Source organism: Hemitrygon akajei, chromosome 6 (assembly GCF_048418815.1).
Source record: "Hemitrygon akajei chromosome 6, sHemAka1.3, whole genome shotgun sequence".
NCBI lineage: Eukaryota > Metazoa > Chordata > Chondrichthyes > Myliobatiformes > Dasyatidae > Hemitrygon > Hemitrygon akajei.
The window spans coordinates 74,241,672-74,256,132 of record NC_133129.1 but is presented as its reverse complement, the minus strand read 5'-3'; the positions used below and the strand labels follow the sequence as shown (position 1 = coordinate 74,256,132).

Here is a 14,461-nt window from a genome sequence, read left to right as displayed (position 1 = left end):
CACCTCACACCGAGAGAAGTTCTGTCCCTTGGTAAAGCCGCTTTCAGTCTTCCTCTTCCCTTTTGTGCTCCACGTGCTTCCTGGAGCAGATAGCGACACATAAACAAGAGACTGCAGCGAGAGCAGGGCGTCTGACCGATAGTAACCTCGAGATTTTGATCAGCTGTAGAGGAGCTACTGGAGGTTAAAAAAAAAGTCTCTTGTACTTCCAACAGAGAGAGGCTCACGCACAAGAGAGATCGCGCAACCGGCAGACTTTCGTATACATTCACAGGGATTTCTTACTGGAAATGAAACGGAACTGACAACAAACCGGAGGAGAAAGGTTAGAGATTCTGCAATTTATTGATTAAGTCGGTTCTCTTTAAAAATAACGTTGATGCAGCTCCCTTGGTTAAAACGAGAATGTGAATGTTTGTTTCTTGGTATCACAGCGAGTTCGAGTCGGAGTAAATGTCCCTCTTCGGGTTGAAATTAATGCAAAAGATTTTGTTGTTTGCATCTGTGGATTAAACTTTGCAGAAAAAAAAGTGGTAGAAAGGAAATCTATTTTTGTTGATGAGTTGTTACCGATCTCTACATATTCTTGCGCTCTCATCACTTAAAACTGGTTATAGACATCCTGTTTCATCATAAGTGTGGGAATTTTCATTTTTAATTTTAGTTGGTCGGGATTACTTGCAGCAGTCCCAGTTAATTGTATGATTTTGTATGTCTGTTTATGTATAATTGTTTTTTTAAATTATTTCGAAATGAGACACATTGAACTTAGAAGCCGGGTTAGCTTTGGTGAGGGAATGGTTTGGTTAGCCCGCTGTTTGTTTCTAAGCTGGGTGTGGAAATTGGGGCAGAGAAACTAGGAATTTTTTGTGGAAAGAGTAAAGCCGGACCCCAGTGACCTGTGCCGAATTGCAAAGAGGAGGCTGTAAAAAGTAACCAAAAATTTTTAATCCGTTTCCCTTACTTTATTCTATTCCCTTTGCAATATACCTGATTTTTTTTTGGGGGGGAGTGCGGGTGGTGCAAGACTTCGTGTAAAGAAAACACGGGCTGAACTTAAGTGTGAGGGGGCTGCTGGTGTTGAAGGACAGAAAGTGTGCGGTTGTTATGTAGAGGGCAGCATCTTTCTTATTCACCATAGCCTATAGCTTAGTTATTTAACCCTTTCGCAGGTTTAGCTGGTTACACAGACCCTAATGAGTTCAGAGAACATAAACTGGCTCGTTTCCGGTCATTTTTTATATTGCTATTCTTGTTGCTTGTCATCTTGATTGCAAGAGAAAGGTAGGGAGCCTGTAGGTGACATTATTGAAACTCTGCATTTCTGAACCCTGTGTCTTAACAGTCTTACCGTCTTAGCACTTTGCTCCCTCTTCTCGGGATCTGAGCAGCCATATGGGAAATTTCTCCCACCAATTCATAAAGTGTCTAAAAGTAGCATTAAAAACTGTGGTTCTGTCAAGTGAAGTGCTTTAAAAATGCAATTCTTGTAATAATTGTCTGATATTATAATTTTAATAATTTATTAGGTACTTGGATTCAAAGACAAAATATATATTTTTGCATATTGATACACTTATTTAAAGCAAAGTCACACAGTACTTGACCGAAGGAGAAATTTAGCGTATTGTATCTAAATATTCTTTTCTAAAGCGCTTTTCAGCTCCCCTAGCCTTGGAAATATTACTTTTTCAAAAATGTGTCTGGATCGCAGTGGAAAGATAGCATTAAGTATATATCCACCCCCTTTTTAGATAGTATATTTTAGATTGTAACTCTATGATTGGGATTGATGCTGGTTCCGGTGAAGAGAACAAATCACTTTTGAAGCAACCAGTATGCCGATTGAAGACAAAAAAATCACTAAGTTATTAAATTAGGTTATGTATTTATAAAACACCATTCCTAACGTCCATTATAGATAGTTATTATAGAATTTTTTCCCTTGTTCCTTTTGTACTATCAGCAATGAGAGAATTACTTTTACTGAGACCATTTCTGGTAGATGAAAAAAAAAATCCAAAGGGCTGGTAAAAGACATTCCAGGGCAACAACTGGTAAACTATCGGAATAAGATAGAAATTCTTAATCAGTAATTTCAGCTGACTCAGTTACTAGTAATGCGGTTTCCAGTCAAAGGTGACAAAGTTGATGCAGTTTAATTTGAAAGTGATGCTACATGTTAGGTCAGGGTTTCCCAATATGAGGTCCATGGACCCCTTTTTTAATGGCATTCCTCCATGGCATCCAAAAGATTGGAAGCCCCTGTTTTAGGATATTACCACCTGGTTTCTCAAATAGATATGGGCTACTAGCTTCTAAAATTAATAGCTCGCTGGTTAAAGAGACTGTTGCCTTAGATTGGAAGGGGGTTTATGAAATCAGTTGAAGTTCAAGTTCATGGTCGTCATAAGCATATGTAAAATTTAGCTTTTTTTAACCACAGCAAGACTGTGAATTTCAAATATGACAGATATGTTACTCTAAACTTAAATTAACATAGTTTATACATAATATAATTTTAAAATAAGCAACAAAATAAACATTATGAGATAAAAGCATAATTACACTTTGAAAAGCATATCAAAGCTACAGTAGCTAGATTTCAGTTATTATAAAATTGTTAGACTATTAAAGAATAACTTCTCATAGTACAACGTTAGCATTAAAACAGGGTGGGTGCAGTTAAAATGATGATACAAAATGAACATCAAGAAAAGTTTGTTAGAGGCTCACAACATGGCTTCTTAAAAATATCACATTATGCATTTATGCTATATATTTGGGGACTCTCTTCACCAGGTTCCAGAACTGTAACTACCCCCTCAACAATCAGGCTCATGAACCAGTGGGATAACTTCACCCAACTTCACTTGCCCCATCACTGAAGTCTTCCCACAACCTATGAACTCAATTTCAAGGACTCTTCATCTCATGTTCTCAGTTTTTATTGTTTATTATTATTATTATTATTATTATTCTTCTGTACATGCACAGTTTGTTGTCTTTTACACACTGGTTGTCTGCCTGCCCTGTTGGGTGCGATCTTTCATTGATTCTGTTATGGTTCTTGGATTTACTGAGTAAGGCTGGAAGAAAACAAATTTCAGGGTTGTATATAGTGATGTATAGTATATGTACTTCAATAATAAATTTACTTTGAGCTTTGAATCTTAAGATTGGTTGATGATTGCCGTAGACTTGGTGGAACAAAGGCCATGTTCCCTTGCTGTATATCTTTGACTCTGTGACTGATATCTTGGAAGGTTGAAGAGCCTTCGACGTTTACAGTAATAGGTGAGATAGAGAATAGTGAGGTAGTGGCTGACTAAAATTTGAACAAATTTATGCAACACACACAAAATGCTGGAGGAAATCAGCAGCCAAAGCAGCCTGCTGAACTTTTCCCACAGCCTATGAACTCAATTTCAAGGACTCTTCATCTCATGTTCTCGACGTTTTGGGCTGAGACCCTTCATCGGTCCTGATGAAGTGTCTCCACCTGAGAAATGGACTGTTTATTCTTTTCTATAGATGCTGTCTGGCCTGCTGAGTTTTTTCAGCATTTTTGTGTGTGTGTGTTGCTTGGATTTCTAGTGTCTGCAAATTTTCTTGTTTTTATTGAACAAATTTATGTTCAAAGAACTGAAAATTGGATGCAGTCAAGTTTAACAAGATTGTATAATAGAATACCGGTCATGAGTACACTAAAATAATTGAATCTAGTGGCAATAAAGCCACGGATAAGGTTTTTAGGAGAAAGTGAGCTGAGGTAAAAGCCTGAAACAATATGAACTACATATAATGTTTAGTGTTAATGCAGTGTATCTGCACACCAGGTGTGTAGTTTATCTGCTAAGTAAGAAAGAGCCCTAGTTTTGATAAACCATGGGTAGTTCTTGGTGCACAAATTTTGCAGAGAAATCACAGCAGAAACAGATAAAGGATCTGCTGAAGGGTCTCGGGCTGAAATGCTGACTGTACTCTTTTCCTGGCCTGCTGTGTTCCTCCAGCATTTTGCATGTGTTGCTTGGATTTCCAGTATCTGCATATTTTCTCTTGTTTGTAAAAGAGTAGGGTGGTGTGGAAGTTGCAATGCAAAATTAAAGAATCCTAGTCTGTTTGTAAAGCCCAGGTGAGGCTTGGAATTCAAAGTTTGATTTTGATCCATGCACATAAAGTATTATGTAGGGGTTAGGACAAAAATTACAGAAAAGCACTTTTGTATTGGTACTTGTAGTGGTAGATCTTGGGGCAATGTAAATCAATCATGCAAAATGTAGAAGAAACTGTGTCTGTGTGGACAGACTATTACAATTAGGCAGTTTACAGAAAATGAGGCATTGTGATTATCTGCCAAGGAAGCCTAATTGCCAGGGATTTGTACTTGCACAAGAAGTTTACAACACTGGGAATAAGTTGACAGATTGTGTGATGAGGGTGGATTTGTTGCAAAAGTACAAAATGGAGCTGAGAGATTTCCTTGTTGTGGCTAGTTTTGCAGTTTATGGAAAAGATATATGTATTGTTTGGGTATGTCGCTCATGTTCACAGTTAATTTGTCTCAGTGAACTGGATAGGAATTTCCCCGAACAATACTGTCTTTGCCTTGCTCTAGGATTCTTTTATCTATTCTTCACCTTTCTCAGGAGATTACGTGTTTCTTTTGGTCGAAGAGAACATCGAGGACATGATAATTAGGCGTGCTGTATTATTTGTGCCTCCCTACATTTCAGACCAGCAGTTTTCTGTTCAATATTTAATGTATTATTAGGTGTATATAAAATTTTACAGTCAGGTGGAAGAATCCCTTCCTTTGTTCCAATAAGGTATTTATTATGTAGCTGTGGGTTAAACATACTACGGTGTATGTTGAATAGTTATTTGGGAACAATTTTAAAAAAGTGACATCTTATTTACGTGCTTTTCGAATGTAAATGAGTTTGATTGCTGACATTTCATTCCTCAGTTATTCTCAGAAAAAAAGAGTCGATGTTGTATAATGCTTTAAGTAAATCGAGGATGTCCCAAAGTGTTAAATAATAATCTGTACCAATTACATTCTCCTTTGATAGGTAGTGTAACACTACATTAGAATTTTACATTAACAAACTCAGTTCTTTATCATGTTCGGAGGCAACTGCCTCTGACACGGCAGGACTCTATCAGTACTTTGCTGATACTCAACCCAAGTTTCTGTTCCTAAGTTTCTAAAGTCTTGAACCCTCAATTTCTCAATTCAGATGAGGATATTTTGACTTGCAGAGCCACAGTCGTGATTCTTTTTATCTTGGAACAGGATGTGGGCCTCACTGGCATGTGCTTTCTTGGCAACTGGGCGGGTTGTTGGGCAGTTAAGAATCTGCCTCATCACAGTGTTTCTGAACAACAGATTCCTTCCTTAAAGGCCAATAATGAACTGTGTGGGATGTTTTATCTGCTAGTGTGGTAGCTTCATGAGCACCGGCATAGAAATTATTTTATTCTGGATTGTTAAAATTATTTCACTTTGGGTTGTCCAGCTGCTATGCTAGACTTTGAAGCTGTATCTGGTTCACTTGTCGCCATTTCAGGGTTAGTAAACGAGCAGTGCCCCTACTGTAGCAATTTCCCTAATGAAACAGAGATAGTACTTACATTTGCGAATTGGCTTTCGGCTTATTGGTATCATTCTGACTATTGGACAAAAACTGAATTGTTTGAGCTGTTATTTGGATTACTTTGGATGACTGGGGCTTGGAGTGTTGGCTGCCTTAATGGTTTGGCATTCAACAAGATGGTTGCATCTAGATGGCGTAACCATTGACTACTTGCACCTTTTGGTTGGAGTTAGAGTTGAGGTTGTTGGAGTTCAGGATCTAACAGTGTAGGTGTGGTGAACTACATATACCTGTCTGGACACGCCCCCCCTGCTGAATGCTCCTGTGGCTCCTCCCACGGACCCCGGTATAAAGGCGATTGGGGCCTGAGCCCTGCCTCTCAGTCTCCAGGATGTAGCATGGTGGTCAATTGCTGCTTGTTCTTTCTTCCAGTCAATAAAAGCCGATATCTCGCCTCACGTCTCAGAGAGTTATTGATGGTGCATCAATAGGTGAAGCACAACTGGATGAACGTCGGCTGATGGTAAATTATAGGGTATGTGTGTTTATGAGAGGGAATCTACTTCCTCTTCTGTGTCCACTGCTAAATGGTGGTATGGAGTTTAGTGTACCTCACCTGTATGTCAACACTGGGAGAGTGTACAAATTGGGTTAAGAGTCCCATGGGGGATGTGTGGAACTCGGGAGAAGAAGGAATCAGATGGTCCAACTTAATGATTCAGAATAGGAGAATCTGTGATTTTGATCTCAGATCAATGATGTTAATGCAATTAAATGAGGATTTTGTGCTTCACACCAAGATAGTCAATGTCTGAGCACATTAACGCCTTTGAGGCATTTGACCAGGACAGAATCTCTTGATTTTCTGAAGCTTTTTTGATTATTTCCCTTCAGTCGTTTGTAAGAAAGGTTGTATGTTCTTCCCGTGAGCACATGGGTTTCCTCTGGGTGCTCCAGTTTCCTCCCATATTCCAAAGACACATAGATTGGTAGGTTAATTGGTCATTGTAAATGGTCCTGAGATTAGGCTAGGGTTAAATAGGTGAGCTGTTGCCGGTGTTCATCACAAACCACTGGGAAGGAAGTGACTCAGTCCATCAAATATACACTGACTTTCAAAGCAATCCCATCAGTCCCATTCCCCTACTTACCCCCCTGCAACATATTCTCTCTCACATGCTCATTGACACCTCTGCCCCTCCCCAGTTCTCTTACTGTCCACCCATACACTGTGGCCAACGAACCCACCTCCCAGCACATCTTTGGGATGTGGAATGAAACTGGAGTCCTCAGCTGAAATTCACACAGTGACATGGAGAACGTGCAAACTCTACTTTGGAGCACCAGAGGTGAAGATCTAACCAGGGCTATTTAGAACTGTGAGTCACATTCCCTGCTGCAATGATATTCTACCAATTAGTACACTGAATTTGTTGATTGAAAGCAATGTTTTCAATATACACATTATTGAGTTGAATCGTTTTGTCTGTAACAATTTTAATACAGTGTCTTTTCTCGTCTTTGCAACATCTCTAAATTTTCCCAATCTGTCAGTTACTTTTTTTTTGAAATCTGGTTGGTCTCATTATTGGAGGCAAAGCAATGACCTGCAAAATTCAATGTTAGTTGCTTGATAATTAAATTTAATCTGATTTTTATGATGTTGGTCAAGGATGTCAAATGGACCTACTCTATATCCCTTCCACACTTCCCTCGACCCTCATAAAGCGTCTGTAAGCACTGTCAGCACATGATCAGCAGATGAACAGGGCACAAGTTTTCAAAAATGGCAGGTGAGTTGAGAAGGCTATTTAAAAAGGTCACATCATGTTAGCATCAGAGAATAATGGTATACAAAAGCATGGAGGTTATGCCTGGAACTGCACACAGTACTCCATTTGAGACCAAGTGTTTTCAGTTCCAGCCAGTGTCAAAGCTTAGATATTATACAGAGTAGATTCACCAGAATGATACCAGGGTTTAGTTATGTGTAGAGGCTGGAGAAGCCTGAATTGTCCTTAGGCCTGGGAAGAAGATTGAGAAGGAACTTAGTAGAAATGCTCAAAACTGTGAAGGATATTGCATTTTCACAGAGAAACTGGTTATACCTGCAGATGGGTTGATAATTGAAGAACACAGATAATTGGTAAAAACGACTAAGGAGGGAAGAAGAATCTTTTTAAGGCAGATTTGTTATGAGATAGAATGGTAGAAGGAAGAGTAACTTACCAAAGGGAATTGGATTGAAAAATGAAATGAAAGGCCCTTTGGGAAAGAGTGACAGGAAGATGGTAAATTGAGTAAAGATGGCACGATGTGGTGAATGGCTTCCATTGTGCAATCACAATCTATGGTTCAATAACCAGCTGAATTAACAGCTAGCAAGTGGTTGATGTACAGTACCTTACACGGATGACAATGCCTCTCGTAATGTAGTGCCTTCAAATTATAAATGAGAACTTAGCTTGCTCTACATGTGCAAGTCAACTTGTTTAGTGAAGATGTAAACCGGTCTCTCGGACTGTAGATTAATACAATGCACAGAGTTTTAGTAGGATCTCCGTTGATCAGTGTTGACCATGGATGTTGTGGCTTGGCTGTCTTCATAAGCCAGGGCAGTACAATATGGAGTGCAAGCTGTTGCCCATGCAGCAGACTGCCCCCCTCCATGCAGCTCAGAAATTCAAAGGAACAGGAGAGACTGATACAGTCTGGCATCGGCTGTGTTGCAGGAGCTGCCAGTTGGAGCAGATGGGGCTTGTCAGACATGGTTGGCAGCTCACCTAGGAGAAGGAAAACTCTGATCTCAAACCTCCACTGCCTTGTGACTATACCCACTCATGGGGAAGGCTTTGTGAGTAACTTATTGTTCATGACTCTGCTGGCGTTTAAGGCAACAATGAAGGTCCTCTGTCTCTGTCTGAAGGTCCGCTAGAGCATGCTTAGCCTGGCTTCTACCCTTTGACCTGTTTGGCATGGACAACCCTACCAGGAGCCAAAGCACAGGCCATGACTCCAGCCAGCAAAGCTCTCCAGGTCATTAAGGCATGCAAGCCTCCACAATGTGACAAGGTTGTGGTCCTCTTAGAGGTTCAGAATTAGACCCTGAGGAAAAATACATCACTGGAATCTCTAAGGCAGTCCTACAATAGTTCAGAGATATATATTATGTTAGTATAGAGAAACATATTTGGTTGTGAAATGAATTGCTGAGACAGAAAGAAGTTGGAGCTTATGGACTTCTGAGTGTACTGGTTAAATTGCAAAGAAGGGGAGATAATTTAATGACTTTTGCATGTAGATATGCTTGTGACAATAACTTATTTTTGTTTTAATCCTCTACCCTTTGTGAATCCCTGATTCCTGGTTAGTTGATGTGAAGCTGAATGGTACAGCACAATCATTTCAGATTGCTTTATATTGTGACCCATGTAAGAAGACTTTAACTTGCATGTGATAACTGAGCAACCATGAGAGATAATTACACAATCAAAACTTGATAACATCGTTTGTTTGCCAGAATAAATTAGTGCTTAGCTCAGTACTTTTGATCTACTGCAATGAAAAAAAGACCTGATATGTTTGCGAACCATCGTCCCATGACCTTCTTCCCCATTCATCCTGACACTCCCGTGGATCAAGACCTCAATTTTGGGCATCGTTTTAAAAAAAAATCAAGCAATCTTTAGGAATGTGGTGGATTGACTCTATCTAATTAGATGAAAATTAGCAGTACCAATTGAGAAACATTTTAGAAGTTGGGGGGGGGGCTGAACTTTTAAGTGAAGTACTGGGCTCACATGCAATACTTGATCCAAAGCAAGAGAATGAATGGGGTTCAATCAATAGAATTCTGTGCCTGTTTGCTTATCCCTAACTGTAACTATTTTTCCACAGGTTAAAAATGATGATGAAGTAAGGTTGACCTGCTTTTATACATCACTGATAATATTGCAGGATACTTACAGTAAATTACATTTTTTGAAGTATTATCCTCTCCATGTTAGCATAATAACCCTGTAAAGAGCTTCTCCCTCCTCCCTGTGAATGCATAGCTTTCCTGAGGGTGGGACCGATTTCCTCCCACAGCCCAAAGACACACTGGTCAGTAGTTTAATTGGTCATTGTAAACTGTCCTGTGATTAGGCTAGGGTTAAATGGGTGGGCAGCTGGGTGGTGTGACTGGTTGGACCGGAAGGGCCTGTTCTGCACTGTATCGCTAGGTAAATAAAATAATTGATTCAGTCATGTTGGTTGAGGGATAAATACTGACCACAGCACAAGAAAGTTCACTGACTCTCTTGTGAACTCTGAATGACATTCTTTTAAAATCATGGGACATGGAGACGTTGCCCCATTACCTCAATGCCCGCTCCTAGTAGAGTAAAGCCACCATTATATTCTCAGCTCCGTTATGCTATAACCCTGCATGTTCCTTTGAACGATAAATCCAATTCTTTCTGAAAGCTGTGTTTGACTCTGTCTCAACCATCTGTACAAAAGCGGTATGTCCCTAAGCAGAGTTACATTCAATGCAGAAAAGAATCTCCTTCTCCAATATCTTTTTCACTAAACTTTGAAACTTTCCTTCAGCTCCCTAGACCATGTACAAATGGGAGCATCTTCTCTCTGTTTAGAAGTGATTTTGCCTCAATGTCGAAACTCAGCTGAGTAATCTGCATTCTGCACGTGACATAATTTCACTGTCAGGCATGCCACAACTCATGTCATGCATTGTGCAGTGCTTCCTTTGCCCACAATCTAGTTCCCCGCGGCTCTGCGTGTTATCCCATCACCACACCTTCCTTTTTGGAACAGTAAGGAGTGAATGAGCCCACGCAGTTCTGGGAATGCCTGTCATCAGGCATACTTGGAGGAACTATGTTTTCACAGGGTAGCATCAGTCTTTAACCCATCCAAGAGGGCAGAAGGCGTGTCATTTTAAAGACTTATCCAAGACCACACTTCTGAAAGTGCAGCACCTTCTAAGGCCAGTACTGAATTCTTAGAAGCCATAGAAAACGTTGGTCTTTGACGGAGTTTCTGGACTGATTTACTGGCTGTAATAGGCACACCTACGTGGGAAGTTGTTGGCCCACTGTAATCATTTCATTCATTTCATTGGACATAAAATCAGTTTTTCAAGTTCGGAGACACATCTGACCAAATTCTTTCAGCATCTGTTAGAAGAATTACTTTTAAACTACCAATGTCAGTATTTATAAAAGGCATGGATCATAATTAAAATAGGTTTGCTTCAGTGACTTAATTAGAACTCAAATTATTGACACTGTTAATGATAAAACCTACAAAACTGATTGTGGCGTAACTGAAAATACAGAATGCAGACGTCTTCCTCTTCTAAACTTAAAAATAAATGAAGGTACTGGAAAGACAAAATAAAAATAGGAAGTGCGTAAGGATACTCAGAAGCTGAGATGGAGAAACAGAAATAAAGATTCTGAAAGGAGTTTAACTTGAAACAGTAACTCTGCTTCTCTCTACACAGCTGTCTGAACTGATGAGTGTTTTCAACATTTTCTGCTTTTCATTTTCTCCTCCACAAAATTTGGTTAATTAAGTCTTATAACATTTTAGCCCTCCTTACCCGCGAGGGATCGGTTCCAGGACCTCCCGCGGATACCAAAAAACGCGGATGCTCAAATACCTTACATGAAATGGCGTAGTATTTGCATGTAACCTATGCACATCCTCCCGAATGCTTTAAATCATCTCTAGATTACTTATAATACCTAATACAATGTAACTGCTATGTAAATAGTCGTTACACTGTCATGTTTAGGGAATATTGACTAGAAAAAAAACTGTATATGTTCCTCTCGCTCACAACAAAAGCAGCGAACGAATGAGACGCAAGGTGAACAATGATCAAACAACGAGTAAAACTTGTAATACCTGTACAGTAGTTGTTACACTGTCTTGTTTAGGGAATAAGGATGCTTTGGAGGAGGCTCAATAATACTACAGTCAGGAACTGTGGAGGTTGAGGGCTGAGGAGCTTCAAGCGCTGAATGCTGAGACTTCAGAATTGCAGATGCTTTAGTTAGAAGAATTGTTATGGGAAGCTGTCTCTTTTCCTTTGCATCATCAAACAAATCTTGCAAGGCAGCATTTCTCTTCTATGAATTTCTGGAACTCCTCTGGGAACACTGCTGCGGCTTCGGCATTAGCCGTTGCCGATTCTCCCATGATCTTTACGTTCTTGAGGCTGTAGCGCTTTACATAGCTAGCCAGCCATCCCTTACTAGCCTTAAACTCTTTTCTCTCGCTCTCGTCAACCCCATCACAGTAGTGCTCATAGAGACTAAGAGCTTTTTCATGTATAATTTGGCCATCAACAAGGATGTGCTTCTGTGACATGTCCTCTAGTCACACACTTAATGCTTTCTCAGTCTTCGCAAGCACTTTATCACAAACCAGAGAGACCATTTTTGCCATTGTAGGGGCAGCACTAACACTTCCACGAATTTGCCACTTTTCAAAAGATCTAATATTTCTACTTCCTTGGCGAGAGGTAGCACTTTACGCTCCCCCTTAGCCTTTGAGGAATTGCTTTGACCATGTAATTGCTTTTTAGGAGCCATTTTTTCAAAGGAGCAAAGTAGCGAACGAACGAGACACGAGGTGAGCAATGCTCAAACAACGAGTGCTGGAAGAGCACTTCCGGGTTTTCTCAATGCACGGTCGGTTGAATTCGCGCATGCAGAACTCGCAGATAAGGAGGGCCAACTGTACATTTTTAAAGTGGAACCTTTAGTTCTTAGAATTAATTAAAAATTAATGACAGTACATTGGCTAACTATCTAATCTATAAGGGCAATTTTAATTGAATAGCTTTTAACTAAAGTTATTTGAACATTTTATCTGACTTAAAGCAAAACTTTATTTTTGCTTTAAGTCGTATTACGGATATGATAGGGTCTTTTAAGAGACTTTTGGATAGGTACATGGAGCTTAGTAAAATAGAGGGCTATAGGTAAGCCTGGTAATTTCTAAGGTAGAGACATGTTCGGCAGAACTTTGTGGGCCAAAGGGCCTGAATTGTGCTGTAGGTTTTCTATGTTTCATTGCCCATTATACCAGTCAGAATTTTTTTTTAAAGTCACAATTTTATTGAGACTTTTTTTTATTGTTCAATTAAATTTTGGCTATATTGAGCTTGAAGAGATGTTATCTTCATACAAGAATATATCAACATATTTTTCATAATTAAACTGCTAAATTAGGGTCTCTTTAAAGATAATGTTTGCTCCAATATACTAGCACTGAATTACCAAAGAGCTGGTTAGCCGATTTGAGTGTTTTCTCAAAGCATGGCACCCTACTATGATAAATAGCAAAACATTTTTATTTCATATAGTGATGTTTTTATAATGAATACATTAATATGTTCCTGTTACTTTTTGTAAGGAGTTAGGGTAGTAGAGTAATGTAATAGTTCGTGTCATGCTTTCCAGCACCAGTGATGGGAAGATAGGGGTTTATTTCCTGCTGCTGTCTGTAAGGAGACTGCTAGTTCTTCCCATGACCACGTGTGTTTCCTCTGCTGCTCTGCTTTCCTCTCACAATCCAAAGAATTACCTGTACGGGTTAGGGTTAGTAGGTTGTAGGCATGCTACGTTGGTGCTGGAACCAAGGTGAAACTTGAAGAATGCCCCAGCACATTCAGTTGATGCAAAGAATACATTTCACTATGTTTTGATACAGGTGTGACAAATAGAGCTAATTTTTAAAGATCTTTGGAAATGGCTCTTTATGTGTCCACAGGGTCAAAGGAAAACTTTTATGATGAGACAGTTCGCTGGACATAAATGTGACTTATTCCTGCATTTTTCAATTGTTATTCCACCACTAACAGTATCGTCACAATGAGTCTTTAAGAAAACAGGAAACAGTTTCCACTTTTAAAAAAAATATTAAAAACTGCAGACCAGAGGTTCCAGTACATAAACAAGGTCTTCCTGTGATTTCCTGGTGGGTTTAAAATGGTTGTGCAAAACTGCACTGCAGTGATTTAATATTACAGAGTGGCTTAAAGAATAATTCCCAGTTTTTGTTAATGTAACTTTTTAACCATTATTTAATAAAAAGTTCTACAAATTTAATAAAAATGGATAGGAAATGTCCACATAGTCCCATAAGTCAGCTCTACCATTTCATACTGCTGCACATCTCCAGTTATAGGTCAGCACGTGCTTTGATCCATATTCCTTTTGTCAAATAAATTTCTTTAACATCCCATTAAGAAAGCTGTTGGATATTAGTAAGCCAGAGTACAATTTGTATGAATAATGAAAATATGAACTTTATTGTTCTCCTAGAAATGTCTCTGATTCCTGTTATCTGTAGAGCCATTTCATTTTGAAATTGGCTCTGAGTCATTAGGCGCATACTATTGTTGAAATGAATTAACACTAGACACTAGAATACAGCAGAGGACAGGCCCTTCAGCCCTTGATGTTGTGCTGATCCATATATTCCTTAAAAAAAAAGTACTAAACCCACACTACCCCATAACCCTCTATTTTTCTTTCATCCATGTGCCTGTCCAAGAGCCTCTTAAATACCCCTAATGTTTTTGCCTCCACCACCATCCCTGGCAAGTCGTTCCAGGCACCCACAACCCTCTGTGTAAAAAAAAACAAACAAACTTACCCCTGATGTCTCCCCTAAACCTCTCTGCCTTAACTTTAACCCATTTGGTCCTTCAAGATTGTTGCAGCTTTCATTGAAGCTGATCTATGAACAAAATCCCTGTAACCATCTTGACATGTAGTTTATTAGATTGAGCTAACAAGTATCCATTTCCCTCAGACTTCAAATACACAACTCAGCCAGCA

At 39.4% G+C, this 14,461-nt stretch overlaps 1 protein-coding gene across 1 annotated transcript in view; it reads left to right on the top strand.

Moving 5' to 3' along the window:
• The first annotated feature begins 206 nt into the window (after positions 1 to 206).
• Positions 207 to 14,461, top strand: part of LOC140729167 (phospholipid-transporting ATPase ABCA1-like) — a 165,281-nt gene continuing 151,026 nt past the window's right edge. The window contains exon 1 of the mRNA XM_073048637.1: positions 207 to 325. The gene's annotated coding sequence lies outside the window, so the exon portion shown is untranslated. The remainder of the gene's footprint in view (positions 326 to 14,461) is intronic.